General features: G+C 42.9%; 1 protein-coding gene across 3 annotated transcripts in view; it reads left to right on the top strand.

Annotated features, from left to right (window-relative positions):
• Positions 1-2,660: 2,660 nt before the first annotated feature.
• CAB39 (calcium binding protein 39) overlaps positions 2,661-27,936 on the top strand; it is a 64,774-nt gene continuing 39,498 nt past the window's right edge. The window contains exon 1 of one of the 3 annotated variants that reach the window (XM_059730921.1): positions 2,661-2,684. The gene's annotated coding sequence lies outside the window, so the exon portion shown is untranslated. The other 2 variants (XM_019478722.2, XM_019478723.2) reach the window with 2 other exon arrangements.

Here is a 27,936-nt window from a genome sequence, read left to right as displayed (position 1 = left end):
TGGAAGGGTGGGAAGGGAAGGTGGCTCCTGCCGTGCATGCACCCCTGGGGGAGGTTTGGGGCCATATGCCCCTGGGTCCGTGTGTGAGGGGAGGGAGTGTTGCCCAGTGCGGGCTCGGGGCCAGGGGCTGCACCAGCCTCTTCTCCGCGGGGCCTGGGCTGGGGCTGTGCTTGGGGTGGATAACAGAGGTGCTGGGAGGTGGGGCTACGGGTGGGGGGGCGGAGTTACAGCCATCCCAAAATTTGCTGTAGTCCCCCCAAACCCCCACTCCCAGCACCACTCCCGTCAGCCCTGCCCCACCTGCCCTGAGCACAGCCCTAGCTCAGCCCCAGCCAGGAAGAGACTGATGCAGCCTCTGGCCCCAAGTCCACAGTGGGCAGCCTCCCCTCATCCTGCATACAGAGTCAGGGAACACCCCAGGGGTGTGCATAGTGGTGGGAGTGACCCCCTTTCTCCCCTCCCCCCCATCCCTGGACAAGCTGCCCGTGACTCTGTCCTACACTCCACCCCACCCCTGTTTGGGAGTGCCTCCCCTGCCCCACACCTTACCCTCACCACTGGGGCCTCAATCTGCCCCCACACACCCCTCCCCCCCCGATTTACCAGCCAGACGCTGCTCTCCAAAGGCCACGTGCATGCTGCGGCTGCATGCATGCACACAGAATTTATTGGTGACATTATTGGCTACACCTGCCAAAAAAAGCTGGTTACAGATAATGTCAATTTTCCCTTTATTGGTCCCAATACGATATGGACTGATATAATGGTGAACCTCTAACTATAACAGTGGCCAACTTGCAGCATGGGTGCACAAGTGGTATGGGCAGCCTCTGTGTGTGGCACATGTTAGATCAGGGAGGGGATAGGCAATGCAGCTGCACATAGGGCAGGAATCGAAAAGCAAAGCAGCACATTGGGCAGGGAGAAAAGGGAAGGAAGTAGAAAACAGAGTAACAGACAGGGCAGGGGAAGCGGTTGGTGTGGCATTTGGGTAGGGTTCAGGGCTAATTTGTAGCTTGCCTGCCAAAAAGTTTGGCTCCTACTGCTTTAGTACTTTGTGGTGCAGTGTTTGTTGCTTTGGGTGATATGACACCTAGAATTTGGTTGGGGGAGGGTCTATGTTGAATAGAAGGAATTGACATAACTCTCCCCCTGCTTTATTGATGACACTTTGAAGTACATAAAAGTATTTGTTGCAAAACTACACATAATGGAGTTTCTTCTGTGGGGTTGTCCCAAGAGTTAAAACAGGCTTCTTATTTGGGCGCAACACACTCCCTCCCATACAGGAAAACAGAAAGAAGTGTTCTGTTGAATATTTCATGGGAGGTTCATGTTTACTTGGTGCTTTATTATGGTCCACTGAGGTGCTGTTTGTGATACTTTTATAGCCAGTCTGAGATTTTCATGTGCACATATTTTTTGGTCCAAATATGTGGAATTTGGGGCACATTCCATTTGTTTCTCCAGAATAAGATTTTAGTTTCTTGTGGCTGTCTTTTGAGTGTTTCTTCTAAAATGCCATGGCATTGTTCTTTCGCTGTTGGCTTTGGCCCATGTACTATATAACACGTGCTAGTTGGAGACCATCCTATGCAAGTGATGACCTAACTAGTTCATCAAAATGAAAGTGGCAGCCTATCAGGGAGCTGTTCGGTCCCTGGCCTGGGTTTGGGGGGGTATTCCAGTCAGACTGGTTCAATTGCTTAATGATGTAATTGAGGGGTGTGAAGGATACAGCCCACTGTGCTGCTGTGGACTTGCACCCCACATGCGGTGCATGCCGGGCTGACCTTGCACACTGCATGTGGTGCCAGATTCACAGCGTGCTGCATGAGGGACATGGGCTTGCCGGCGCACACGGCATGCAGCACAGAGCTGGCCGGACGCGCCTGCAGCGCCAGCACCAGATGTTTACATGGCAGGGGAAATACCATGACCATGATGGTGGCAGGGGAAGTGCCCTGACCAAGGTAATGCAATTAAAATGGCACTGTGTAGCAGAGTTGCACCCTTGTCTGCTTGCCCACAGGACTCCCTACGACTTGCTTCCAGCGAGAGGATCTCGGCTACACGCCAAATTTATTGATGTGGGAGACCCCGCCCTAGCTTGCTCCTGTGGCCGGAGGGCTGAGGGCGAGTGAAAGCCACGGGCACCTGAACGCCTCCGGGCAGGGGCCTGCACGTAGGACACCCGCCAAAGGACCTGGAAGTATGTGAAGCCGCGGGCGGGGGCTGCTTGCGCGGAGCAGGGCCACACGTGGTTCTTGTATGATTCAAACGGATTTGGACCTGATCTGGTTAATTTGACTTGGGCCACGAAAAATGTTCCTTAAATAAAAGCAAATCCCAGACCAGACCCGTGCAGTGCAGCAGCGCCAGGCCGGGCTGTGAATCCTCCCGAGGCCCTGGGCCTCTCCTCCGGCCTGCGGGCAACGCCTCCCGGCCTTGAAGCCCCCCCTCCGCCTCCAGCCTCCGCCCCAGCCCCTCGGGCTCGGCTGCCTCCTGTGGAGGGCGGGCGGCGCCTCACGCGGGCCGGGGCGGGACCAGGCCGCGCCGCCGAGTCCGCCGCGCCGCCGGGGGCAGCAGCGAGCGGGGCCGGGCCGCGGGGCGCAGGCTGCCGCCGCCTCCGCTGCCGGCTCGTCGCTGGGATCCGCCGCCGAGGCCGGGCCGGGGAGGGCAGGGTAGGGCAGGGCAGGGCCGCGCCGCCGCGCAGCACCCGGGCGGGCAGCACCAGGCACCAGCGTCGCAGCCGCGGAACAGGGAGCGCCGCGCCGGGCTGGGCCGGGCCGGGCCGGGCAGCGCAGCCCCGCCGCAGGTACCGCGCTGGGCTGCGCCGCGCCGGGCTGGGCTGGGCCGGGCCGCGGGGTTCCGTGCGGGGCCGGCCCCTCCCCTCCCCTCCCCTCCCCTCCCGCGGCGGGGCCGCTGCGTGCAGCGGTTGCTGCTGCCCCGGGCGGGTGTGCGGGGCGGGGGTGCGGTGCGGGGCCGAGGGAGCCCCCGGGGTGGGTGTCCGGGCCGGCGCCGCTGCCGTTGTCTCTCTGCCGCCGCCTGCTCCGGGGAGCTGCTCGTGCGCCGGGCTCAAACTTTCCATGTCACCGCGGCCCGCGCCGCGGCCTGGGCCCTGCAGCAGTCGGGCCTCGGGCCTTGGTGGTGGCTCTCAGCAGGGCCCCGCGGCGGGTTTGGGGGGATGCCTCACAACCCCCCTGGGCACTAAATCCTGTCACCCTGCGGCCCTGATACGGCCCTTCCCCCCGGGGGTGGGTGGGGGTGGGGCGGGGCGGGGGGGGGGGTCACTGGAGAACAGAAGAGTCCCCTCCTGAAACAGGGTGGGTTGAAGCCTTGTGTTTGACTTGGAGAGACCTTGTGTGCTTTCATCAGCAAAGCACATCTGTGGGAACAGGATAAAGAAAAAAGTCGAGTCTCAGCCTATTGTCTGTCAGGCAGGCGGCCTGTGAAACTTTAAATATATATTTGAGGTCTTAATGACTTCTGTAATTAAATTTGCAAACAGTCCCATCCAAAGACATGAGTGCGGGCCCTGCTCAGCAGCAAATGTGTCTTCCTGGAGCATTTTGGTGCTTGTGCTGTCGGATGTTACAGGTAAAATGGAGCACCCCGAACATGAGCCCTGGCAGCCAAACTGTTTAGTTTGCCCTTAAATAATATAGTTATTTCTATTGAGCAAATGGTTCAAAACTGCACGCCTTCTGTCTAACGTATATTGTTGTACATAGATGATTTTTTTTAGTTGTATAAAGTGACTTAAAGGACTTGCTGTGTGAATTAGGAGAGGCGTGGTAGTTGTTTCAGTGTCAAAAGAATTTCTTGACAATGTATTACTTTGTGTGCAGTTGATACACAATAGAAATCACGATAAAGACATCCCAGGACCCTGTTTGTTTGTACAATTGTCTGTCCTTGACTTGCTCTTATAGGAATATTGTTTTTTCAGTTAGCTCACTGGTGATCTTGTGATGTTTGAAGCGACTGAGCCAGCCGGTCAGCCTAGAGTTGACTTAAGTTTATTTGTTTATTGTCTTGGCATCTTATGGGTAGTGTGATTCTGTGAGCAGTTCAGGCTTTTTTTTTATAGACAGAAAAGGAAATACCACAGGAAAATGTGAGATTGTATCTTAACATTATAAAAGAAAACAGCGAAGGTGTCTAATAATAAAATATACGTGTTGGGGGTGTGTGTGTGTGTGTGTGTGGTTTTGTCACAGTGTCTTAAAATTCTAGTTTTGTCAATTGGGTCTTCACATTTCTTCCTCGTTCACATAAATCCAGGACTTTAAGCATTTTTCTGAGGATAAATTGCTTTACTGGTTCATCTTGGATTTTCAAATAACACAAGGCTATAAAGGCCTAGAACGGTGGTTGCCAACCAGTGGATCTCGGAGCCTCTTGGAGTCAATCCGAGGCTGGGGTCGGGGGCTGAGTGCCCACGTGCATGAACACATGTGCCCCAACCCAGCAGGTCAGTCTATGGCAGAGGGTAGGGGTGGGGGCTAGAATAAGGCCCCCGCTGTGAGGAACAGTGCCGCAGAGGCAGGACAAGGGGTAAGTTGAGTGGTGCCCTGGCCCGGTGGGACTTATCTGTTTGGGAGGCATGCCCCCAAATAATTTTTTCTTTTTCTGCCTCGATCTACCCCTCAACCCCTTCCCACCCCACAGACTTACCTGCTGGGCAGGGGGGAGAGTGGCAACAGCACACCATAGTTCTTGGGTTGCTTTTACATGCCAAAGGTGATCTCCTGCTTAAAGGTTGGAGACTGCTGGCCTAGAAGTTGTAGGGTTTTACTGGGGATATGCATATTTTTTCTACATTAATAAAAGGAGGCAAACTCTAATATGGTAGTTCAGTAATACTCTATGACAGTATGGTTTTGAGAGATAATTATACTCCTTGGGTATTATCAGGCACAGACAAATGTTTGTTCCCAATGGGGTGTGCTTATGCTAAGAAAACTCCACCTCTTGGAATTCTTGATTGCTATTATAAAATGTTTATTCAGGGGGGAATTAGATATTTCTTGCATCATACCGTCAAAGTTATTACTGTAGCTTCTCTAATTAACTGGTGCTATTCAAGTAGGCCTTACTGTTTGTGCTGCGTACTTTCTTGGTTCTTCAAATTCTTTGTAAAGACTAGAATTCCAAGGTAGTGCCGTTTCCCCAGAGTTTCCCGTCATGTGAATTGTTTGTGGAAAGAATAGTTTGTTAAAATGAGATCATTATTTAGAATTAGGTACAGAGCTGAATAACTTAAGTTTTAAGCATATTAAGGGCTTAAGCTAAACTTTTAAGGCCTTGTTTCAAGACTTATTAATTGCCATAGAAAAATTCTGGGTTCCTTAAAAATAGTAACTAAAATGAAAAGATTTCACAGCAACTGGAATGCTGGTAAAAAAAACACATGTTAATGGGATAAGGTTACAAGAATAACTATTTAAAAACACATTAAGATTTGCCATTTTCTACTCTTCAGATGCCTTCCAAGGTTCTCTGCTGCTTTTATGAGCAAAAATGAGATGAATACTATTTGCAAGACAATAACAAGAACAAAAAGGCAGGAAAATCAAGCAACATAATTGTCAGCTCGGCCACATAATCATAAAAGAATCATAATTTCCCTGACATCTTCCATCATACCCTGTGGACATCAGCTTTTTTATTGAAAAGCATTCACAAAGGCTGGGGAACAGAATTTCTAAATTAATTGCATGCGAGCAGTTGAGTGGCACAAGGCATCATATATTCTGGTTTATTTTATAGTTGTAGTTGGAGCACAGACATGCTAGATATTCTTATTAGACCTCAGGAAATGTGCTGCTTTAAGCAGGAGAACTGTTTCTTAAGCTACTTCTTTGCTTAGGTTCTTATGGTGCCACCCGGCTCTACCTGCTGCTTGATTTAAGACTAACAAGACTAACCACCTCTCTTACTAATTTGGGTGTATTCTTTATTATGATTTTTTGCAGGTTAATTCTATTTGCTTCTCTCTCCTTGAACCCCTTGTTGCATTTTAAGAGTTTTGTCAATGTAAATGAAACTAAATTATACTGTAGTAATGATACTCTAGTAATGAGAAGGAGAGAATTGTAGCAAATATACCAAAAATCCAAATAAGAAGGTGACGCTGTCTTGCTTAGTTCTAAGAACCTTGGTCAAGATTTTTTTTTAAAGTTCTGTGGTTAGCTCCTTCCTGCCATATTTATCTTAATAAGTGGCTGACATTCCAAAGCACTGAGCACCTAATAACTAGTCATGTGAGTTGGGTATTGGAGCTAAACAAATTTGCATGCTCTTTTTATCTTGCCAAGTAATAAAATGTTGTTTTCAGTTTTCACTGTTCAAATACCTTGTAAAATGGAACAAGTTCAGTATTGAATCACTCTGGAAGTAGCCACATAGTGCATACAGAAGCAAACATGGTCATAACTCAGAATACATCATGACCTATTTATTTTTTTTCCCAAGTAACATCAAAACATCAATTTAGGAAGTAATTTTTTTTGTCAGGTTTTAAATAAACTGGCTCAACGTGCAATCAGACTCCCCGGTTTTGAGTGTTAGCTAGTGTCCTATGTGGTCACAGGGTACTATAAAAAGTTTCAAACTATAGAGTTTAAATAGGCAAAAAGGAGGTGTGAGCTGTTTGGGTATAATTTGAATTTGAGATATCTCTGGAAAACTCATAGACAAAGACATAACTTTTTGGGAAAACTAAACACTGTAGCTCGTGTCCATTTAATGCCCACTTACTAGTAATGGTACGCTACTTCCAATTAAGTGCCAGTTTTATTGGTGAGTTGTTGCTGAAAACGGATTTGTTGCGCAGATGTCCTGCGTACTCCTCCCTCTTCAAGTTTTCATAAAAAAGGGTTCAGTTTATCTTTCCTGTAAGACGGTCCTGAAACCTAAAAAATTATTTAGTGCAGATATATTTAAATATATCAGTTCAGAACAGTAGGATTTGGCTTTTCAGAATTTCTCTTTTGAGTGCGGTTTTAAATGTTTCATACACCGATTACCTTGTAAGTGAAATAAATTTCAATGTAATGCTTTTGGTTACCACCTTGTTATAAAGAATTGTTACCATTTCTTACTAGCTTTGAAAACAAATGTTACAGTACTTCATTTTATTACTAAAAGCAGTATTGTCAACAGTTAACTAAAGCAAAAACTAATTACATTTTCCACACCTCAAAACGGCTGAGCAACGTAGAACTGGGACTGCAGTCAAATGTTTTAAAATGGCTAGTTTTTCACTGAGTTTGGTATACATGTTTGTAGGAAAGACTAGTTCAGTTAGTGTTTAAATAAATATGTGAAGATAGTGTACAGAAATGTAAATCTCTAGTGATGTTATGTCTCTTCAGGCACATTATCAAAATTATGACAAATATTCATGGAAATGGACAGCTTGGAATTTCAAGCTGCTAGCAATGAGAAATCTTTTATGACATTAGTGATATTGAAACAGTCTGCTTAAACCTGCAGAAATACATTAATCTAGGATGTTAATTTACACATTTTAAAAAAGCGTTTTAATATTTATGTCTATGAAGGCAGCCTTCTTAACATAAAGGGTTACCGTACTGTCTTACTGAATCTAGAGCAGCGATTCTCAACCAAGGTGCTGCAGCACCCTGGGGTGCCATGAGTTCCAAAAGTTAACGCTCTTAGGTGTGTGAAAATCAATATATGATTCACAAGATAAACCTGGAGATTTTGAATAGAAATCCAGTGTCAAAAACATTATGACCTGTCATGGTCTTTCTCAGTTCTTTGCAACACAAGAATTGCTTTTTTATTTTTCTATAGTAAAAAACCAGGTGAAAGCTGAGAGAGCCTGCATTTGTTGCCTGGAGTCTGGAAATGTTGAGAGCCACTGTTGCTGCTCCTAACTTTCCCAAGTAAAATGACATTGACAAGACTCTCAGCATTGCATTTCAATTTCTATTTTTAGCCAAAAGCTCACCTATGAAAGTTTGTTATGGGTATGTAGATTTTTATCATGCATTAGTACATTATCTTCTAGTATCCATGCTTGGAAATGTGGGGGAGACATTTGAAACAAAAAAAACAACAACTCTACTCTGAAATAGAACTAATAGTAACATTTCCTACAGTGATTATGCAGACACATGTGCTGACAGTGCTTCAGTACATCCTACCATGATAGAATCTCTGTCTGTAGATGTGTCTGAGTAAGCAGTTTCAATAGTTGCTACTGCAGTTATACATAGGAAGTAAAAATTTAGGCAATAGCTTAAATACGTTTTGTTTTCATCAGATTAGTGCAAATAAGACTTGCACACCTCCATCTATTAGTTCATTTTACATTAAAGGAAGGCAGAAACCCTACAGCGATGAAGAAAGAGCCATGGATAGTTTCTAAGACATACCATGTGCTATCATCCTTAATAAAACCATGCTTCAGTTGTAGAGTAAACTCACATTTTCTTTATTAAAATGTGGGTGTTTTTCTTCCACTTAAGTGAGGCATTAACACAGGCTTAAATTGGGTATAACTGAGAAACTGTGAGAATTAGAGCACTCAGGAATTTTTCCCACCTCTCCTAACCTGCAACACCTGCTATTCCAGTCCAAAGTTTCTCTTGAGAGGAGATTGGAAACTACTAAGATTTGCATATAGGAAATGAAGACAGATGCCTATCTGTCAGGAGACTACCACTTGTGCTTTGTATAAGCTTTACATAACAGAAAAATATATTAAAAGAGAATTAAATATGCAAAGTGAAATAGTCAAATGTTAGATACCAGATTTAATGTCTGTGGAACATTAATTTGTTGCCGTTGTTTTTATGCAGCACAGAACAGTCTCTGATTGCACCATCACATTCTTTTTATCCCCACAAGACCCTTCATTGAGTGCACAGGAATGAGTAGTATTCCTCAATGAACAGCAGCTCAATATTTTGTTGTATTATTCTTTGGTATATGGCCCTATGCCTAATATTAGCTGCAGGCCATTCAGTTCCCTCTCTAACGATAGAATCAACAATTTCCATCTGAGCTTTTTATACTACTTATTACTATAGCTTCACAAATGTTAGTGCATGTATTTATGCAACACTGGGGTGAGGTGATTTGACATTTCTATTTTAGGTAGCCAACTAAAGTACAGATGAAGTAAAATCAACAATGTGTGCTAATTATGAGCGCTCAGCTTGGGATGCCTTTGGTCTGATTTTTTTTTTTTTTTTTTTCTTCTTCAGAGTGCTTGGCATTTTGTGTTGAGAGTAAGATTCACAATGGCTTCAGTTGATATTAGTGTTCAGCTCAGGATCTCCAGTTAGGTTCCTATAAAATTAGTAATATACAGTTAATGGTAATTTTTCAGAGTTTGGCTTGCTGAGCATTATATAGAATTCTGTGGTAGCTGGACACAGAATCTGGTTGTCGGCACCTGGCTGTGATCCTGAGACCATCCTTTTTATCCCTGCAGCCCCCTGAGTACTTTCTAACTTCTAGAACAAATGAAATAAGGAATCTACTGAAAACAGCTTCCTTTCTATTTCTTTGCTGGGACAGCTCTTTTGGGAACTGGATGAGGAGGGAGTCCTCTAAAAAATAATGTGATTGTGTAATTAATGCCATGTAATAACACCTGTGCACAAAAAGGCCAAATTAAGGTTGCACAGACAACAGCAGAATTAAGGTTTCTCAATTGTGAGTGCTTGATTTTGAGTGCTTTGCAACTTTAACATGTTCTAAAATGCATTTTTTGTGTGTCATTTCTCTCTCTCTCTCTCTCTCTCTCTCTCAGAAAAAAAAGAAAAAAAAAAAAGAGAAACCCCAGACTGAAAAACTGAAGTCCATGGGGTGGATGAATAGCACAGGGCCAGCCCCATAGACAGGATCTTGGCAAGGGACCCCCTTCCCCTGATCCCGTCATGTGGCACCACTCCTGCTGTCTGCGCAGAAAGAGGACCAGTATGTGGGGCACTTGGGTTCTCTTGATGAAACAAGCCATGCTGCTGAGCTGCTACCCACAGTACTTCTGGGTCTCTAGTTCCACTGCCCCCCCCCATGCTTGGCAGCCAAGCTGGTGAGAGCCACAGGGTTGGAGCCCTAATAGCACTGCAGCTTTTTCCCACAGCAAAGTGGTAGCCAAACCACCCTGGATGAGAGTTGCAGTGCTGGAACCCCAGCACCACCATAGGAAGAAGCTTGGCATCCCAGCCACTTGGCTGCCACTGCAGGAACAAGCTATAGTGCTGCTATGGCTCCAGCTCCATTGCTCTTGCCTGTACGCTTGGCTGCTGCCAGGGAAAGGTCCCCCATCAAGGCTACGGGCCACTCAAATGTTTGATACAGAATTATACTTGTTCCTTTTTGGGTCATCGGCAAGGTAGGAACCTTCAGTTCCATCACAGATCCCTGCCGTTTGAATTTACAGCGTAATTGATATTAGGAATATGTTGTCATATCCTCTGTATGAGTCATTACAGTGAATGAGGCAAATACTTCCTTTTGGGATTCTCAGATATTCACTGATAGCAGATGAATGTTGACACTTGGGAATCTTAATTGAAATTCCAGGCTGTGGAGATATGTACGCCCAGGCCTTTCTGCCACAGTTTCTGACTCTCTAGCCTGCCTTGGTGGCAGTCTGCCTTTTCTAGCTCCCCTTGTCATTGTGCAGTCTCTTGACCAAGCCAGTCTCCTCACTAAGAGTCAGTATTCCTCCCAGCTCGAATTCTGCCATCACCCAGCTTCTGTTTCTTGTTCCCTTCTACTCCTTCTCTATTATACTCTAGCTTTTGTTCTCTCTGCATTTCAGTCAGGTTGCTTTTTCTTCCATGCTACCAGAGCACATTTGGGACATGAGGCAGTTCCCCAGCTCTTAATTCCTCTGCCTGGCAGTGCAGTAAGAAGGAGCAGGAGTTGTAGGGAAAGTCTTGCTCAGTTCCAGTAGCTTGATAGTAGCAGAATTTGTCTCTAAGTATGTGGGAATTTAAAATTTTCAGAGGCTTATACATTGACCTTATTTTGGCAGTTTTTTCATGGGCGTGACATAAAGTGCATCCTTGATAGCAGAGCAATCTTCCTGTCAATTTTCAAGATCGTGCTTCAGTGCAGAAGGCTGGAAAACATCTCTGAATGTAAAAAGCTGAACATATGAAACAGTGTTTCTTTATCCCTGGTGTCCTTCTGGGAAACAGCAGAACAAGTTTTACTGAATTTTTTTCAAAACATTCACCCATAGGCAGCTGCACAGAATGCAGACTTTCAGCGCAATTGTAATTTGGCAAAGTTATCAGCAAGTTTAAAAGTCTGAAGTGTCAGACAACTTTAAGAGTTAACAACACTGGGTCTGCAAGGTTGAAAAGCTTGTTGAACAAATCATTGTATTAACAGTTTCAAATGGTATGGTAGAATGAATGACACCTGATGATGTAGGTAACAAAAATGCTGGCAGTTTCTCATGACTGGCAATTTCTAGTGTTTTTCCAGAAATTTGCAGTTTATCCAAATAGTTTGCTGTCATAGTGTGATTGTTGGGAATTAAGGTTGAGATTAAAATCTTAAATTGGCCGTTTATAAATTCAATAGTGGTTGTCACTTTCTGGTTTTCTTAGTACTTCATGATTGCAAGGGTTCAGATTAGGTGCACTTTCATGTGACATTCTGCATTTGTCACCATGGCCTGGCCTAGGAAAAGAGTCATCGAGTTACCTGTGTATTTTTGCTTATGATGTTGCCTAAGCTTATTTTCAGTAGTGGAAGTAGAATGAAATTTAAAATTGAACAAGGACTTGTTTTATCAAGCTGAAATTAAAGCTGCATGCTTCCTACTTGCTGATTTATCATTAAATGATTGGATGTCCTGATTAAATGTTTTGGTTATACGTTAGAGTAGGGGTGGACAATTATTTGGGTCTGTGGGCCATGTAGGGCTTATCCAGCCTGACAGCAAAATGCACCCTCTTCCTTCTCTCCCTCCTCCCCTCCCACACAGCAACTCACCAAAACTTCCTGTGTGGGCCATGGGTGTTCAGGAAACAGTGTTCCAGAGTGGGACAGGCCAGCAAGGCCCAGATCACACGGTGGATTGCAGGGCAGTGACAGAGCAGAGGTGGGGCAGAGCCACAGTATGGTTCTCACACATCCCTGCTCACAGAATCAGGGCTCTGGCCTGGCCCTGGCCTTGCACTGCCATGGCTACACAATCCTGGGATCTCCATGGACACTGAGTGGGAGCTGTGCAGGGAGCTGCACCCATGCAGGGAGCTGTGGGGCCGGGGCCAGGGCCATGATCGGGATCTTGGGGTGGGGACAGCACAGGGCCGGGGCCTGGAACAGAGCCATGATCCACTCGCCACGTACCCCTGCAACAGGTGCAGGTTCCACGGGCAGGGATGTGTGAGAGCAGTAGATCATGGCTCTGCCCCAGGCTCTGGTCATGTGCTGTCATTGCCTCAAAATCTGGGTGTCTCCATAGCCCTACCCACTCATCTTGCTCCTGGATGCCTCTCCCTGCTGGCTTGTGGCCCCATCCCAACTGTGCACACTTCCCGTGTGGGTTCAGCCCCGGGGAAGACAGGCTGAGATGCCCTGGCAGTGGAGCAGGGTCCAGCAACAGTAGCCAGGAGCCACTACCATCAGGGCTGCTAGGAAGTGGAGTCAAACTGCTCCAGCCCCACTGTGCACCCAAGGGCTGTGGGACCAGCAGCCCCACTGTGCACCCAAGGGCCATGGGACCAGCAGCACATGTATGGGCAGGGCCCCTGTGTTAGATTATCTTGCTGTTATATCTAAGCAATATAGACAGCTTGTTCTATCATGTAAATAGCAACATGTTGTATCCTAACATTGTTGATTAGTATGTGGATTTGTTTGTTTGTTTTTCTGAAAAGTTACAGTGGAGCTATCTGTTCAATCTTCCCATAACTCTAAAGAAAATCCCATATTTAACTGCGAATATAATATTATTGAAGCATTTGCATGTACACTGTTCCGTTATGACATCATCCTTAAGCAGAATAAGGCTTCTGAAAATCCTTAAAAATGGGTTGGATAAAAGACCTTTTTAGAATTGATTTTGAGACTGCACATATACATCATGAACAGGAGGTTCTTAAGGTTTCTTGAGAGCATTCAGTGAAGTTTAGAAGGTTGGAGGTAGTGGAGAGTGAACTTTTTGAGCTCAAGGTCCTTTGTTTGTATTATGCCACCAACTCTGCCCCATCTCCCAACCTTAACTTGTCGCAACTTCTTAAAAACAGTCTAGAATTACCAAACAAATACACTGTAAAAATGTTTGTTCAGATTTATGGTTTCATATAAAAGCAAAACAAAGAAACATTGGTATTTTAACTAATAGTGTTCCACAATTAATCCAAAAATGTCACCAGGCAGTATTTTAAAGTCTGTAAACTTTGTCTCTGGAGGGTGAAGCTGGCATAAGCAGTTTTCCTGTGTTTCCATTAGGAGCATTTTGCTGGTATTGTATGTTGGAAGAGCTGCACCAGTGAAACCTTTCAAGTGTAGACCTGGACACATGGAAGCTGGAACTTTTCTAACCATTCTTAAGAGTGTTGTGGGGGTGGGGCATCCATGTCCCTGCTGACATGACCTTGACTCCAACATAGCCCCCTCGTCCCAAGGGCGTGGCAGGCTTTCCAAAGGGGCACTGCTGGTATGGAAACCACAAATGCGTTTTCACACGATGAAGCAGCTAGATAGGGCAGGGAACTTCAAGCTTCATTGAACTTTTAAATTGTGCAAGCCAATTGCTTCTGGACTTTTTCTCATTTTCCCCCTTAAAAATAAAAAAGAACAACATTATGAAACTAAGTGTAAAAACACAATGCAGCTCCCAAAATAATTCTAGTGTTAATGCAGCATAAAGACTGGAAACAAAAATTAACGAATTCCATGCACACATGTAATCTTTTCCCTCCTCTTTCTTTTCTTTCTTGAATGTAAATGTTAATAGACTGACAGTGCTTACGTTGTTAAATTGGCACCACTGAGCTCTTTTAAATAAGCTAATTATTTAAAATGTCTATATTTTAGAGTTTGCCACTTTTGTTTCTTTTTATATTCTATATATATATATATATATATATATATAAAATATAAATAAAGGCTGGATACGCACCCCTCCCCCCCTAGTTTTATATATATAAAACTGCATGGAAGTCCCATACAAAGTGGAGAGAGAGCATTGACTGTATGCATAAAGCAAACAAGATATGTTTAGGTGAAAGATTTACAGAAAAAAATAATTGTTTATAGTTTAAATGACGTATAGTAATAATGAAAAAAAGCTCTAACTTACCAAATGACATTTGACATCCACTTTGAAAGATTTCCTCCCCTCCCCACACATTCTTGTTTATAAAAAGGTCCATGAGTGCTAATTTAGTGTAAATGCACATGAAAAGAAAACATTCAGCCCTAGGCAGGTTTTAGAGTAATCTCATCTGTCTAAACTAGAAGCAGTTCATTCAGTATTTGTTCCTCTTGCTGACTTGTCTCATGTGCTGCTTTATAGTTATAACATTCAGGATGGGAGCATGAGTACAGGTGTCTTCTGTCTAGTTTGAGTTGTAGCTTCTGTAAAAGTTAGTTTGACTTCATTGTTAAACAAGTGTTGGCCTCTTTTCTGTCTGTAGTCAAGTGTTATTTTACTTCTCATCTAACTTCATCAAAGAATTATCACTAAAATGTTATAATTATTTAATAATTATAATTGAGAAAACTACTTTATAAAACTCAAACTCTCCTCAGCTCTACATGATCAGCCATTTCACCCTCCCATTATAGTAACATCCCATATTTTCTTGCATATCACGTGCCCCTGAATAAGACATGCATCTTGATTTTGGAAAGTGGAATGAAGAAAACTTGAAAATACCAGCAAGTATGGTATTTTCATAGGGGAACCAGACAGCTGCAGTGCGGAAACATCCTTAGACAGTTCATTTTTATATGAAACATAGTAAGTCATCATTCAGTATTTGAAAAGATATAAAAATGTGTTAGAAAAAAAAATGTGCTCAGGTTTGCTGAGCATCGGCTTGGTAGTCTGTCAAACAACAAAAGATGACTATTTTTCTACTGATTGTGCAAAATCTCTTTTTCCTGTGATGGTGTGGTGATCAAATGGATGTTGCTGAAATTAGTTTGTTGGGACAGGCCCTCAGGAATAGCTCTCTTTCTAACATGTAGCTAGTAATTGGACAAGTCCATCTGGCCTACTTGTGCAGACTGGGAGCTTGGGAGAAGTTTAGAAATAAGTTTGTTTCAGAGTTAGTCAACTCTTGAGATCGTTCACGAACGTGGGAAAGAATTGCTGCCAAAATATAGATTCTTTTTTAAATTATTTAATGGGTTGGTTTGTGTGTGTGTTTATTCTCAGGAATCTGTACAGGTACTAAATAACTTTAGCAAGAGTCACAAGTGCTTCTACAGGATATCACTTGTGTTTACTACAATAGTTTCATTTTGAGCAGTTTAAATGCAAAGCTCTAGGACGTCTAATGAATTTGAAAATTTTTGCCGTTTTATCCAGTCTGTATAAAAGGGTACCACATAATTTAGCTAATTACACCTTTGAAGTAATATTCTACTTCATACGTAACAGGCATATTGTAGTACAGTGTTAAAGTAATGTTTAAAATATGTATAATTCTTTTTTATAATACTAAGGTAATGTATTGGGTAACTCTGCTTAAAGGATTTAAAAGAATACATCCCTAAGAAAAGGAAATCATTGGCAGGACACTGAAGCTGCTGAAGCCCTTTGACAGTATATGACATTATGAGCAAAAATATTGGTTGAAGTACAAGTTGTCCTACCTAATTGTATTGATGTCAGTCCTTCCTTGGAAGTACCACTCTCCAGAGTGTGGAATGCTCTTTAAGCAATAAAGGGCAAAGTGTAAAATTGTTTCACAGTAGTATTTGGATGCTGTGAATTTTTCTTCTTTGAGTTCAGCTTCTCCAGATGGTATTACACAATAACCATACTACAGGATAGAAATTATGAATTATTTCCTTAGCATTGTGCAACTCTTTTATGTTCCTTTATCTATTCTAGCCACTTTCTACCACACCAATAGAACTACTTCTGTTGCATCATTCCTGCTTCCATTTCACTTGTCCTGAGAAGTCACAACAGAGTTGAATGATACCTTTTGCTTTGCACTCACTTGGCAGGTTCCTTTTGGGTCTGACTAATGATACTGTTATAGAAGGTATGGTAATATCTCTTGCGAAAGTGTCTCCTCTGAAGCTCACTGGAGGATTTGTAAACTTTCCTGAGCACTCTGAAGGGGACATTGCTATAGACCTGCACATCCACTAATACGGTGTTATCCAAAATTCTGCCAACTTAATTGTGATCCAGCACATTCTCACTTGGGCTGGGGAACATCAGCGTTCAGAGGAATATGCAGGAGAGCTTTCCTTAGTAATGTGATGTTAGAGGATACAATGCAGTCTGCAACAGAATTTATTAGAAGGAAATTTTCCTACGTGTCTTTACTAGACTGCTGGATCTCCAGAATGCTTGCCCTGAGACATCTGTCAGTCCATTGTAGGTCTTTGTACTGGTGCCCACCAATAAATAGCGTGAATGACTCTAGTATGAATTTTTAGGTTTTGCAAGGCCTTGTGCAATATCCAACTCTTGATAGTAGGATATTCTATTTGAATGTATTTTGTGGGAGAATTAAGCTTTTTCACCATAGCTAGAATTATAGTTAGTGCAAGAGAATGATTTGTCTGATCTCCTCTGAACCTTGTTTGACAGCTAGATCTCCTAACTCTTGAATTAATTTTCTGCTTTTAAATACATGATTTTAGGTTCTATAATTTGCTTTGTCTTATCAATAGTTCATAGGCAATGTGGATTTTTATGCAGTTGGAAACCTAAAGCATTTATGGCTTTGAAGATAAGGACCAAAAATTTGAACTTGCTGGCAGTGGAACAGAGGCTGGAGACTGATGTAACAATTGTATCGATATCAAAGGATGCCGATAAAAGCTGTGACGATGCAACTGCTATGTTTGCATGACACTAGTGGCGCAAGCATATCAAAACTGCTTCAGCTTTTAATATTGCTTTATTCAGGGTCAAAGTTAGGATGATTTAGTTAACTTGTATTGCTGCAGAACCATTCAAACATAAGAGAAGGATCATAGCAGCTGCTGTGCACTCCTCCTGAGTAGTAGAAGCAGATCCCCTTGCTCTTTTAAAGTCACTAAAATGTCATTTGTTCATACCCAGAGTAGGAAGAGTCTGTTGAAGTAGACTGCTGGGTGCTTTCTTAACATTGAACATATTGAAAATGATGCAGTCAGCTTTGTATACCTAGAAATTACAGTAAGTTAGTCTGCAAATGACAAATATATGGATTTCTGTGGTGAGGTCTCTACCAGCGAGGTAGGAGTGAAGTTTCCTAGTAGCCCGGATGTGAAAGGAAACATGCTTTGTCACTGGCATGCTCTTTATCTGTTGTAGGCTCAGTGATGAGACATGGGTCATGGCCTCCTACTTTATTTTTCTGTGTTTGTTCTCCCATCTGAACAGGATCCTTTTGGTGTTCAGGTTGAGTTTGATCCAACTGCTTTTCATTTAGGAGTTAGTCTCTGTCAGCACTATGTCATTTTAATGCAGGGGCAGGCAATTATTTCAGGTGGAGGGCCACTTACTGAGTTTTGGCAAGCCATCGAGGGCCTCATGACCTGCAGCCAGGAGCAGATAAATATTAATTTTCTAAATTTTTAGGGGCCCCGCAGGCCAGACGGAATGGTCTGGTGGGCCACATTTGGCCCACAGGCTACGTTCTGCCCACTCCTGTCTTAATGGCAAGATTTGCAACCCTGCAGCATTAGATGTACAGTTGAGTGTCACAGGCATATTGTTGCCAATGTAAGTGTCACCTCACTCAGTGGATCCATGTGGATGTTGAAGATAATGGGGCATAAAGCTGATCCTTGTGTTTAAGTGCTTTTAGGGAAGAGGAACTGTTTCTTCAAGAGTGTTTGGATTCTGCTGATCTTAGAAGATAGCTCTGTCTTCTCATCGGTCAGAGGGTGTTAGTCTTGCAGGCTTCTGGAGTTTTCTTCAGCCAGATACCTTTCCATTGTATAGATCAGTAGCTAGTGACTTACGGACAAAACTGAATGCTGAAGCTTTGTATACTGTACACTTAAAAGTTTTGCTGACATAGTTGTGTTGGCTAGGAACATGAAAAAAATTATACCCTGACCAACGTAGGTATGCTAGCAAAAGCTGTACTGCAGTTACAATGGTCAAAGAATTATTTTCAGATATGTTGTTAGTTGTATTAGTCTGAAGTCATGTTGGTCTCAAGTGAAGTAAAAGGCGGGGTAGATTTACGCTTTATACAGTAACCAAAGTAGATACACGTGATGAACACATTCGATACCTATATCTTAAGATATCTTTTGCCTGAATAAATTGCACCTATTCTGTGAGGATTCATCAGTATAATTGTCAGCTAACCTTGGGAGTAAAAGCAAAACATAAATTTTCTGTGCCAGGCAGTGTGACAGTTGTTACCTGAGAAACCGAGGAATCGCCACTTAATGAATCTACCATTGAATCATCATTCGATGGTAGAGTCAGTAAGTGGTAATTCCTCGGTTTCTCCTCCTGCTAGATAAGAAAGAGGTTGGCAACATTTACTAGTGGCGGGCCAGACTAACCCTTCTGTCTGAAGTGTGAACGACTCCTCTTTTTTTAGGTTTTACAAGGCCTTGTGGAGTATCCAACTCTTGATAGTAGGATACTCTATTTGGATATATTTTGTGGGAGAATTAAGCTTTTTTTCACCATAACCAGAATTATCATCACTGCAAGAGAATGATTTGTCTGATCTCTGAACCTTGTTTGACAGCTGGATCTCCTTATTCTTGAATGACTTCTCTGCTTTTAATACTTGATCCTAGGTTCTGTGATTTGCCTTGTCTTAGCAATAGTTTGCAGGCATTGCGGGCTCCTCTGCTGCTTCTCCCTGCCACCTGGCTGCTATACAGTGGAGGGAGAGCTCCCTCTCTGCTGAACATCACCAAAGCCACAGCTTTTTGGGGTGGTTCCAGAGGCTCTGTAGGCCACATCTGGCCTGTGGGCCATAGGTTGCTGACCCCCGAGATTAGGGATTCTTTGTTTGTAAGATTTTTGTTGACCAGCTTATTATTTTTCCTCGCTTTACTGAGCAGGGGTTTGGTATACTCACTGAAAGGGTTTTAGGAAGTTGACAGGGCCATGACTCCAAGTCTGAAAACAAAACTTGTTTGTTGTCTGCTTTCTCTGACTCAGGATATGAGTTCCAAAGCTTAGTTGTCAGAAACATCCCTTTCAAAGTGAAGACAATGTAAAAATTAAATTATGCTTCAAGCTTACACAGTTTGATTAACAAAAATCAACTAAATCTTGAGGCTGGGGAGAACTAGTTGAACTTAGCTAATATTTAAGTAGTGGCTATTGACAAGAACACTTAATTTAAAAAAAAAATGCACATTTGCCCAAAATAGTTAAAATGACAGAAATTGGAAAGTGATTCAGGGCACAGGCATCTGAACAAGTTATCTGTGGCATCCTAGCCCTAGAGTAAAGCATGAAGGTTGTTGAGGGCAAAGTTGCCATTGGTTAATTTTCATTTACACAGGCTGAAGTCCATGGAGGTGGGCAGGTACTTTGGCATAGCTCATGCACACTAAAGCCTTAACCTTCCTTTATGTCCCAGTAACTCATTCTGTGGCTTCCAGTTAAGTATTCAGCTCTAGCAGTGGGTCCAATAGATTTTGTACGACACTCTCTGTTGTGATGATGCATTGGGATTCTTGCCCTAGTTCTGTCAAGCAAACGCACCACAATATTGAGAGATGCAGAGATGTGGGACGGAAAAGAAAATTTTCTGGAATATTTTCCAGTGCTTTATTTTTCCGTGGGAAATTTTCTATTTCTAAAATGTCATTGTTTCATAAAATTTATTAGTAACGATGAATGGATGCCAATACAATATTAGGTAAACTTGGCAGTTTCAAAGTTGTAATTATTGTTTTTCAGGTGATTGTCCCTAGGAAGTGTGTGACAGAATACATATATATTTTATTGATTTGTAACCAGGAGGGCAAATACACTCACATAATTATCCAATCCAAAAATTAAATTATGAATTCACCTAATTGGCTGTGCAGGTCAAATCAAAACCAAAGCACGGCATATCATGCACAGTTCATTGGGTGTGCTAAAATTAGTGTGTCAACAGTTTTCAGTGCCTTCATTTTTTTCCTAAATTTAAACAAACAATGTAAGGGAAGTACATGCCATTGTGTATTGTCTTTACATTTTTACAAGTATTCCAATAAAAATAATTTCTTTCCACATAAAGCTTTGAATTTGACTATAACATTTAAACCACATTAAGTGTGCTGTATTTATTTATTTTTTCCTAATCAAATATTGCAGTTCAAATACTTGTGGCTGTTGGGACATAAAATTAACATGGGGGCATTTTTTAGTATTGTTTACTAAATATAAGTCAAATAAACATGTGAAATCAGATCGTGTTCTATTTAGGGCATTGGAAAATTTTCCAATTCAAAATTTTCCAGAAAACTCACATGTCTGGAGAGCTGGAGACTTTACTTAAACCAGCTGAGACAACAGATGTGAAAAAGCAGGATATCTTACTTCAGTGTTAGCCATTTAGATGGGGCATTTTGAGCTCTGTTGTTTTTCATTATTGGTTTGCCACAAATCTGCCTCACTTTTATTGTAACTGTTCATTATTCCTTCCTAGACCATTCATGGTGATGAACTCCAAACTGATTTGTTGGATTTGTGGACCTTCATTCTTCAATCTTGGCTTCTCCCTAGAAGTGAACTTACTTTTTCTGAAGTTCTTTTCTTAACGACCCTTTAATTTTTCAGGTGAACCGTGCACAGGACTATAGTGGGATAACTTTAAGAAAATGTTGGATCTGTGTAAGAAAATGTTTTTTCCTGTAAGATTTAACAGATTGTGGAATATTCTTGAAGGAAAGTGATAGAATTCCTGTTACTGAACACACCTGAAATTGTTGAACAAAGCATGAAAAGAATACTGAAACTGTAACGATAAGAAGTTGTTCCATATTGTTGACACTGTGAAGGCTTCAACTACTAGCTTCTGGTAGCTGTGGCTAATACAGGATCGTTGCAGCTAATTTGTAAGCTTTCAGGTGCTTTTAAACAAAGCACAAACAAAGCCTTCATAGTTCCATGATAATATAAGGACCTTTCAATTCTCAAACCTTTTTCCTTACATAATCAGATTAATTTCTTAAATAAAGGATTTTAAGACTTGTAAATTGGTCAGCAGGGCCTTTACTTGTTTATTTGTTTCCGTTACCTTAGCCCAGTGGCTTTTAACCTGTGGTCTTTGGATGCCTGAGAGTCTGCAGACTGTCTAAGGGGGCCACGGAAGATTCATAGATGTTAAGGTCAGAAGGGACCTCAGTCATCAAGTCTGACCCCCTGCCCTGGGCAGGAAAGAGCGCTGGGGTCAGGTGACCCCAGCTAGGTGCTTGTTCAGTCTCCTCTTGAAGACCCCCAAGGTAGGGGAGAGTACCACCTCCCTTGGAAGCCCATTCCAGATTCTGGCAACCCTTACTGTGAAGAAGTTCTTTCTAATGTGCAACCTAAATCTGCTCTCTGTCAATTTGTGGCCGTTGTTCCTAGTTACTCCAGGGGGTGCCCTAGTAAATAGAGTATCTCCTATTCCCTGCTGCCCTCCCCTGATGAATTTGTAGACAGCCACAAGGCATAGATGTCTGTGCTTTGTCTGTGTCATAGAAAGATAACTATGCTTTGACCCTCAAAAGTGTGTGAATACCCACACTTACAATTCAAAGGGGTCTGTACTTCATTTTGAAATTTTTTAAGGATCTGCAAATGGAGAAAGGTTGAAAACCACTGCCTAAAGCCTTCCCATCTCTGAAAGCTGGTTACTTCAGGCACTTGCCTCTGGCCCATTTTAGTTGCCTTTTTTTTTTTCTTTGTCTCTAAAAAGTTTTTGGTATTTAACTATGAAGTAGGGGTGCACCAATATATTGGTTGGCTATTGGATCGGCACCGATTTAAAAGGAGAAATGGCATTATTGGCTTAGGGGTTTTTTTTGGTTGTTGTAGCCGATAATTATGGTTGTGTGGCTGGAGCACCCTGGTGAGTGTAGTCTGGTCCCCATGCCCCTCCGCCAGCCTGAGCCCACAGCAGACTACAGGTCCCAGTGGGCTGAGGGAGGGGGCGCTGGGAAGCAGTTACAGGGCACCACGCTCAGCACCAAAAGGACCATTACTGGCTCCTACTGCTGCTGCCATGTCACTGCTGTGCACCCACCAGGGGTCTGAGTGCCAGGGCTGCTGCGGAGATGTTGGGCTGAGCACGGGTGGCATAAGGCGCTGCGTGAAGGACATACTGGGCACCGGGTGCCTTTGCAAAAGTGGCTTTTCCTTGGCAGCAACAGGACCTTGGCTGTGCAGGGCCCGCTGGCTTCAAACATGCCCTGCACCGCTGTCTGCACAAGGGTCCACCCCGCCCACCTGGGATGGCAGCACGGGCTGCGCGGGGAGCAGGGCTGCAGGTTGGAGCCATGGGCGAGGGGAGCAACATGCCTGGGAATCGGGCAGAGCAGACAGGAGGCACATGCACGCGTACGTGTGTGTGTGTGTGAAATGCAAAACAAACAAAAAAGGTTTATTTATGTCACTAGTTTAAAATGCCTTGCACTGTTGCTAAATATCGCTTATAGGATGGGTATCATCCAATATGTTTGGTTAATTATTGGCTATTGGTATCAGGCAAGAAAATCTTTATTGCAACTAATTTGAACATATGAGTTTGTAGACAGCCACAAGGCATTATCTTTCTATGACACAGACAAAGCATAGCAGATGTCTGTGCTTTGGCTGTGTCATAGAAAGATAACTATGCTTTGACCCTCAAAAGTGTGTGAATACCCACACTTAGAATTCAAAGGGGTCTGTACCTCATTTTGAAATTCACCCCTACTATGAACATATGAAGCTTTTAGTACAGCATCTAAGCCATAGGCCATAGGACAAAAAATATAAATTACAATTCTTGAAATTGGCTCAGCTTGATAAAATGAATGCAATTTTTTTAAAAATGGAGGAGAAATCAACCCCTAGATGTAATTCGTAAGATGTATATAACTCACTGCCTCTGGCATGCAACATCTTACAAATTGAGGTTGTGAGTGTTTCTGGCACTCTGGCCAAAAATGTTGCTCAGCCCGGTCTTTAACATTGAAACATAGAGAATATTTCAAATATTCACGGTTCCAAGCTGGTGCAGCAAAAGGCATCTTATCTTGTGAGGGGGTCAACCATTTTTTTTGTTGTTGTTGTTGACAGTATCAATTATGAGAAAATAGGTAAGCTCATCATCCAACTCAACAAAAATTAATAGCTGTTTCTTATTAAAATATTTCTTGTAGTTTCACAGTAAGGTTTTTTTTTAATTGTGCCATATATTATAGATTTCAGTAATTCTTTTTAATGGTGAGATTTTTTTGGATTGTCAGCTTGATTTTTAAGATTTTCCAGGGAGTGGGTGAGGCGTTTATGCACTGGTCTGTATACCATATGCAGTATAGTACAAAGGTTTCCAGGGAAGTGAATGGGTGGAGTAATTTTAAACTGCACACCAGGGAAAGAAGCTGAGTCATAACTTGGTAATATTTTTCTTGAACATGAGGAAAGATTTGGGATTTGAAATATTAAGGAATAATTGTTATCTTGCTATTTAGTGTATGTTATGTCCCTAATAACCCTCAGGTGTAGTGATCTTGCTTTTACTAAACAATGTTTCTACAGAAGCAGTACAACTTATGTGTATATTCAGTTACAATGAGCAAAATACATATTATATTTATCACTTGGAGAAACCTCTGACACGATGCTAGTGAAGCCTAATAAATCAATGAATTTCTTTGTGATATATATGATTCTGTTTGTCATCTGTCAGACAAGTAGGCTCTTGAAACAGAAGGGGAATAGGAGGAGTTGTTGATTCGGGAGGGGAGTGTAGTTAGTGAATGGATTCAGCTGTCACATGATGCTGTACGGGAGAGTGCATGCAGCTCTGAATTGTTGTGGGAGGCTTGGGGTTCTAGAGCCTAGACATTTCTGGGAGGTGGGATGAACACCTGACTTTTGTCTAAAACAAAATAGTGAATATTTACAAGTGGGTGATTAGCAGAAACATCTGTATATAAAATCACTTGATTCAGCAAGTCCAAAGTTGGTAGAAGTGTGGTAGGATCATAATTTTCACATGTTATTTGTGGTTCTGAAAAGTTATTCAGTTCTGGACCTTTAAGTTATTGTACAGGACAAAAGTGTGATTTAGACACTGAGCCGGGTTTTGCTGGAGTGAGTACCTCAGCTAAATTACCATTGTCCTCAGAGTTACTGACCCAGTTGCAAATTCAAACCTAAATTTGATTCTAATTTTATGGTATTATTGTTAGTTTAAAAAATTAAACACAATTCCTCCTCTTGATGAGGCTAGTAATTTATTAACCGTTTATCCAAACTAAGAATTGGACAATACAATTATCAAATCGAGGCTACAGTTGTAATTGTCAGGAAATCAGTAAATTAAGTGATACTGAATGAATGGGTATATGAATTGGTCTTTTCATCAAACTAATAGTCATTGATCAGAATCTAAAGTTAAATACAGTATAGTCTCACTTTCTATTGACTAATCCTACAAACTGAAGGAGGTGGTCATTACCTGTCAGCGTTGAGACAATTTCAGAAGAGTCTAGCTACTACCGTATCATTGGTGACTTACATGCAGCAGGTGGTTCTCTTTCTGCCCTAATTTCCATACATTTGATGCTCTTTGGAGTTGAACAGTTTTGCCAATGTGATCTGAAATAAGATTTATTCAGAATTCAGGTTTTGAAATGATTAATGGTGGGTTGTTTTTTTTTTTTTAAATTACTGATGTGCTATCATTTAAACTTATGCACTTTTTGAGATACAAATAGGGCTGTGTGTTTATGATCCACCAGAGTTGAGATGGGACATGCTTGACCTATCATTGGTTTGGAAAGTCCCCTTTAAACTGCCAGGTTTCTTACAGTATCCACTGCTGCACTGTAGGCAGTGCATTTTCCCAAAATACAGAAAATGTGGAATAAAAAAGTGACTCCATGGGGAAAGAGCTCGCCGTGTCTTAGGCCTTGATGCATTTATGGATGCATCTTATGGTATTCTTAAGCCTCTTTAGAACGCTCCATTGCCATTTTGCTGTCACAGCATTTAGGGAACTGACTGTTCATTGTTTAATTACATGATATATTGTCATACTCATAACAACCCCCCCCCCCAAATCTAGGCGCGCGCGCTCTCTCTCTCTTTCTCTCTCTCTCTCTCTTACAAACCTGTTCAAAGAAAATTAAAATGTATGCATGTGAGGCCCTATTGACATGGCTCTGTACCCCTAGCACTGTGGACTGTTAGCAGATTATTTGTACAGAGAATGCAGTTGCAGGTTCAGTCTTGAATTATCTAATCTAATACTAACTGGTCACCTAAACTGGTGTCTGTACCTTGCTTTAGATACCCTGTTATTAACCATGATTTTTTTGTACCTACTCTTTATTACATTTCTTCTGTGGACCAGAAACAAAATATTGACCATACCCATGTCCAGGAACAGCAAATAAATACCCAGGTTTAATTTTGTCACTCTTTGCAAACAGGGCTTTATACTGTTTTGGTTCTAATAATGCACATATCTTTGAAAGGTCTCACTTGCATTTGTCTACCACCCTTATTAAGCCTTTTCATTATTACCCTGTAATCTCACTTAAATGAAATTTCAAGACCACTTCGGACCGATCTGGCTGGTTCCACTCCATATTCTACCATGTTCTGTCTGGAAAAATGACTTCAGTGGTGACCATCGTGGTCTCTGACATAAGATTCTGATATTTTTTTTTTTTTTTTTTTTTTAAAGAGATGTCTTTTGTTTTCATTTTAATTTGGTAACGCTGCAGATAATTGCTTGGTACATGATGCAGAGATATTGAATGATGGGCTTTTGGAAAATTATTCAAATTAAAGAATCCTTTTTGAGGCTTTGGATGCTGCTGAACTACACATAATAAACCACTGATTTTTATTTACAAAAAGGATGGATAATGTTTATAAAGTGGGTACATCTACAGTATTTATCAGAATCTAAGATGACCCCCAGTAATTATACATGGATAACTCATAGATCTGTCATAATTTTTCATGTATAATATCTAATTGTTGGTTGATCATCTTTAATTCCTCTCCCCCGACCCCTACTGTTGCAGGGGGGTGGGCAGTGTGGGGGGCAAGTGATGTGGGGAGGTCAGAGCAGCTTACCTCTTGTTTCTGCCTGTCCCCCTGCCACCTCTGACCCCTGCCTGCCTTCCTACCCTATGGCCTTGGGCCCCACTTCCTGCTCCACTCCCAGGCTCTGTTTCTTCCATACCCCAGCCAACCTCCCCATCTTTCCCCACACTTATCCTTGCTCTACACCAGCAGATTCTGTCCCCTTTAGCCTCGGGCACTGAGCATGGCCCCATGACCAGGCACCATAGAAACTGCATGTTGTGTGTTGCTGTTACAGGATGAGCCTGGGGCTGTGATCAGTACCCCAGGCTGCAACATGGATGTGGGCTTGCTGATGTGGATCAAGGGTAAGGGGCAGGGAAGGGAGAGGGGCAGGCATGGGAGCAGAGACTATGTGGGGGGGATATCAGAGATCAGCAGGAGGGCTACGGGGCATGCATCAGCTGTGGCTACAGCCTCAACCTTGGATAGGGGCTAGAACATAGTTATGGTAACAGCTGTAGTGTGGGTATAGATGTACCAGTTCAGGTCTCTGGACAGGGATGAACTATGCTTGTAAAATCATTTGTATCTCATTAGAACAAGTACCCACAATAGCTGTGTTTAGCAGTATAGCTGTGTGTGTAACACTCTCCTATATAGACATTACACTGAAAGACTTGAACAGCTCAGTCCTTGTAGCTGTTACTGAGTTGGCTTGATTAGGCTGTACAGGAGGGACAGGACAGGGAGAAAAGGTGGGGGTGTGGTGCTCTATATCAAGGAGGAATACACATCCTCATCAAGTAGCACAAGGTCAGATGAGGGGCACATGGAAGTGCTCTGGGTTAGAATACAAGGAAGTCGAGGGGAAAGGGACTTAACAGTGGGGGTCTACTACAGACCACCCAACCAAGGGGAAGAGCTAGACTGGGAATTCTTAGCTCAGCTCACGGAGGTAGTTAGGTCAAAATGGGTGACCTGAACTTTCCAGACATCTGTTGGGAAGAGCAGTCAGCCAGGTCTGACCGCTCACGTAGGTTCTGAGCTGAGATACAGGACCTCCATCTAACCCAGGAGGTACATAGCTCCACCAGGGGAGACGCCTTGTTGGATCTGGTTCTGGCCACAGGCAATGACCTTGTGAGGGGGCTGCGGGTGCTCGACCACCTGGGCAACAGCGATCATTGCCTGCTGGAATTGACCATCCAGCGCAAGGTGGCAAAGGTCTGCAGCAAGGCAGCAGCCCTGGACTTCAGGAGGGCGGACTTCAATGAAATAAGGAGAATAGTTGGGGGGGGTACTGAGGTCCCAGAGGGGAGGGGAGTCGGGTGTCCAAGAAGAGTGGTTGATCCTTAAGGAGATGATCCTCCAAGCCCAAAGGGAGGTAATCCCAACAAGGATCAAAGGGGGCAAGAGGGCACAAAAGCCTCCATGGCTCACCCAAAGCATATGGGAACGTCTCCTAGCTAAAAGGGAGGCGTACGCCCAATGGAAGGGAGGGGCCATCACCAGGGAGGACTATACCTCGGTTGCTT

The sequence above is a fragment of the Alligator mississippiensis genome, chromosome 7 (genome assembly GCF_030867095.1).
Source record: "Alligator mississippiensis isolate rAllMis1 chromosome 7, rAllMis1, whole genome shotgun sequence".
NCBI classification, from domain to species: domain Eukaryota; kingdom Metazoa; phylum Chordata; order Crocodylia; family Alligatoridae; genus Alligator; species Alligator mississippiensis.
This window is presented reverse-complemented; position numbering and strand designations above follow the sequence as displayed.